Source organism: Perissodus microlepis, chromosome 15, assembly GCF_051167445.1.
Source record: "Perissodus microlepis isolate ML-2025 ecotype Zambia chromosome 15, ASM5116744v1, whole genome shotgun sequence".
Classification (NCBI taxonomy): Eukaryota; Metazoa; Chordata; class Actinopteri; order Cichliformes; family Cichlidae; genus Perissodus; species Perissodus microlepis.
This window is the reverse complement of record NC_140475.1, coordinates 2880183-2884430: the sequence shown is the minus strand read 5'-3', so window position 1 is coordinate 2884430 and position 4248 is coordinate 2880183. Positions and strand designations below refer to the sequence as shown.

Genomic DNA, 4248 nt, shown 5'->3' with positions numbered 1-4248 from the left:
GTACCCACACGTCAGTATTTACAGAACATAATCTAACTAAATAGTCAAATATTTAAATATATATCATTTTATAGGTATAAAAGAGCGAACTAAACAATTTCCGTACACAACCCCATACTCCTGAGTTGGTACAGCCCACCTTCCCGCCTCTAGCTCCGTGCCTAAGCGGTTGGATTGCAGGATCAGTAATATTTTGGGGTCTGGGTGTAGATGCGATACAGTTGGTACAGTGTGAAGAAATTAAGGCACGCTATGGAAAAACTGGACGAAATAACAATTGCCAACCTGAAAGGTATGTGACTGTTTGTTTTTTCTATGTTTTGTGTTCTGGTATGTTGCATGTTAAGTCGCTAGCATGGCAGGCTATACCCGGTTGTTAGCTTAGCTTAGCTGTGCGGTTAGCTTAGTTGCATTAGCATTTTTAAATATGCTAGTGCAGAGAGTTATGAAAGAATTCATGTCCAGTTATTAGTTTCAGTGTCTGTGAATTTATTCAACAAGTGTGCAAAGTGCCATAAGTTAATGCCAGTTTTACAGAAATTGTGGGAGTTTCATATTTCCATTAGTGAAGTTATTTCATTATATACTTTAGCCCAGGAAGCAAAAAAAAAAAAAAAAAAAATTTTATATGTATACATGCATTTAATTGATGTATCACAAATATATTACTTTTACCAGTCAATAGGAGGAAGGTAATTTAGAACCTGTGGAGCAGTGAGGAGGGAGAATAATGTAATAGAGTCATGGTTTTAAATGGTAAATATTATGTTTCCTATGTATCCTGTCTGTTACCCAAGCAAAGCTGTCAGCTGGCTTGCACATGAAGATAATGCAATGTAGTGATAATTGGAAACTCCTATTGCAGAAGCAAATGTTGGAGAAGACCTGCTCTCATCACTTTCACAAGATGACATCAAAGATATGTTTCCTGGTCCTGAACATTTCCTCAGGCGTCGGCTCTATGGCTTGCAGTGCACAAATGTGAAGAAGTAAGTTCTGTCCTATCGCTGTGTAACAAAACTGAGAACACACCAGCTTGTTTTATGCAGTTTCAAGTAATTCCACCAATACTCACTTAACAGATAGTAGAATCTTCTTTAGTTTTGATTTAAATCAAGTGGCCTACACATTTATTAAATATACATATTTTTTATTGTTCAACACTTTACTGATATTTTGTTGTACTTTCTTTCATATTTAGAGACCTAAAGTTCTTGTGCAATTTTATGTGAAATTAGCCCTATGTACACTGTATTTTAGAACAAGACTGCTGCTGAAAAAACGCTAACAACTACTGGAGATGGTGACTTCTCCAGAGAGGAACCCAGCACTTCTAAGTTTGTGACTATGTCCAACCCAGAGTACATAGTCTTCACAGACAGTGAACTTGAGCAAGCTCGACATTCCTACTTTGAAAAGAAGCGGCTGGGGACAGAGTGTGCTGAACCTTTGTCAAAGGAACTCTTTTGTCGACTCGTAAGAAACACCATGACAAACATGATTTCGATAGCAAGAGCAGCTGAGGACTCCAGACACCCCAGCAAACATGAGGTTGATGCCATGGCAAAGCGATTAATGGAGTACTACCCAATGCTTAAAGAAACGTGTGGTGAGTGGGTAAGTAGCATTTGCTCAATACCACTCTGTGTTAATCATGAGTGATGTATCTTATCATCTTAATTTTTATCGTTTGTACCTGTTAGGAGCATGTTGCTAAAAAGCTAATGAAGAGACTCTCCAATGTCAAAAGTCCAAAGAAGGGCAAAAAACCTCCTGCGAAGAAGCCAAGAAAGGATGGGAATGAAAGTGTTGCAAAAAGTGACAGCAGTGGGGAGTCCAGTGCATCAACTATTCTAGATAAATCACCAGTTAGATCGATGGGCACCCCAGTGCACCACCAGGATGGCAGTGATGAAGAATGTAAGTATAATATAATGCACCCTCTTATTACACCCTGAGTGTAAATGTGGTTTGGACGATACTTTTTGGGTTTTTTTTGTTAAAAATTCTGCTAACAATGGAACACAACTACTTCACTGTTTATCTTGGAATCTTTGTGTTCCATTTAATAGTGACAACTTGACAGGATGAATGAACAATTTTAAGATAGGTGGTTAGTTAATTTGTTGATCTAATTTACAGATATATTTTGGTATTTTTGTTTTATTGTTTTGCACCAATAACAGATATATAAAGCCTTACTGTGGCAATAAATGATTTACACACCTCTGCTCTGTGTGTTTAGCTGGTTCAGCTGACTTCTTTGACAGCCAAAAAACCCAGGCAAGACACTACAAGAAACTTCAAGAAATATACAAGACCAAAAAAACCGAACAAAGCTGCTGTTACCCAACTGCTGAACCTGGAGTTTGAGTCTAGAAGACAATTCATTAACTCTAATGCTATAAAGGAGCAAGACAGAGCAGTGAAGATACTAGAGGCATATCCTTGTTTCAGAGAACTAGATCATGTAAGCAGCACTTATTTCTTTTAGCCATCCTGTTATTCCTTTGGGGACATTTTGATATGATTTTCAAATTTCTTAAATACTGGCCCTCATGTTTAAATTGTTATCACTTATTGTCAAGACCAGATACAGAGCTAGACAGATCTATCTCAGTTGGGTTTCTGTCTGTATTTTTCAGGTCCTTGATGAGCTGCGGAGAATTATTCAACCATCCAACTTGAAATACAGTTCTGAGATGAAGGATAGATGGGAAATCTTCTCCTCGAAGGTGCAGTTTTATGGTGTCATGAAGAAAGTTATGAAGCCGCCAAAAACTTTGGATGGAGGTAATGCTACAGTATCTTGATTTGTCTACATTTATGCTTTTCAGATTACATTATTTGCAATGCTTAATGGTGTTGCCCTGTCTTATTTTTCTTTTTTCAAACCAGTGGAACATGCAGCAGCTGTGTTCAGAGCCCTTCCCATGCTTTTCCCTTCCAGCACAGTACCACCTAAGAAGCTGGGCATCTGTAGTGAGGCTTTTTTCCATGTCCTAAAGGTAAGGCTGCAATGTTCTATGTGTATATATTGTTGAATTTTGTAGTTACTCATGTTTTCATTTTATATATTTTACTGTGGAGTCAGTCAAATATTCTTAAAGTTCAGATCCCCATAACATGTTGATGTTAATAAAACCTACAAAAAAAAGTTGATCTATTTTAAACTGTAATGCAACTCAAAAATTGTGTTTCTTACGGTCTTGCTCTAATCCTCTTTTTTTCTGTCATGTAGACTTCAGAAGACCCTGAAGGCTACCTGCGTCAGCGACCCCTGGCTTGTCCAGTTCTGCTTGTCTCTGAAGGCAACTGCACGATAGCTGTTGGAACCACACCAGTGAGCACTTTTGACCGGAAGGATCTTAATGAGGGACTGCTCTATCTGATGGCATATTACTATGCCCTCCACCTCACATATCCAAAGTGCATTTCCACGCTGCTGTCTGTCTTGCAAACTGAAATACTCAAAGACTCCATCCATGACCGAGATTCAACCCCCTCTTACAAGAAGGCGCTTGGTGAGTGGAAGTCATTCATTGAGTGAGTCTCTCAGATGACAGACTCCATCTGCCTTGTTTATCAGACTCAGTGTTAGTCAGTGAGGTTGTTTTTTTTTCTCTAGAAAAGTTGTTCAAATGTAAAACACATGTTTGTTTGTGTGGTCGTTAAACTTGTTCTTCTAAAATGTTATGTAATATAGGATTTGAAATAGTGATTGTTTTAAGCTTCAGCAAAATGTATTTTTGATACCAGCCATGAGTGTGTTATACTGTTATTATTCATGTTAAGAGTATCTGGAATATGCACTTCTTATATTGGCCATGTTACACAGTACCCTGCTGAAATGTATAATTTTAGACATGATTCTCCTGGAACAGACCTCAGTGAGTTACTGACCGATTGCTGTGTCAATAAAAGCGCAAAATCTAAGAGTGCTTTTGCTGTCTTAATTTAAGATGAATTCCCTTATTTTTAGTAGCTTTTTGAAGAGATGGTGTCTTATTCTCAGGAATTTTTGCTGATTATTGTTCTCAGAGTCGAAACATAATTCTTATAGTTAGCTCAGAAAGAAACAATTCAGTTTTAAGAAAATTTGTCCTATAGTAAGATGTTTTTTTTATGTGAAAAATCTAAATTAAGGTGTAGAATCTTAAAGTAAGCAAATAATTCTTGAAAACAGCTTGTTCAAGAAAGCATAATACTCATTTTAGGTACAGATTTTCTAAATATCAAAGTGTCTTT

The 4248-nt window shown here is 37.3% G+C and overlaps 1 pseudogene across 1 annotated transcript; it reads left to right on the top strand.

Moving 5' to 3' along the window:
- The first annotated feature begins 1101 nt into the window (after positions 1-1101).
- Positions 1102-4040, top strand: LOC146371403 (uncharacterized; annotated as a pseudogene). Its single transcript, XR_014802743.1, has 6 exons — positions 1102-1617; positions 1704-1920; positions 2246-2470; positions 2646-2793; positions 2899-3008; positions 3242-4040. The product of XR_014802743.1 is annotated as an uncharacterized LOC146371403 (transcript).
- The last annotated feature ends 208 nt before the right edge of the window (positions 4041-4248 follow it).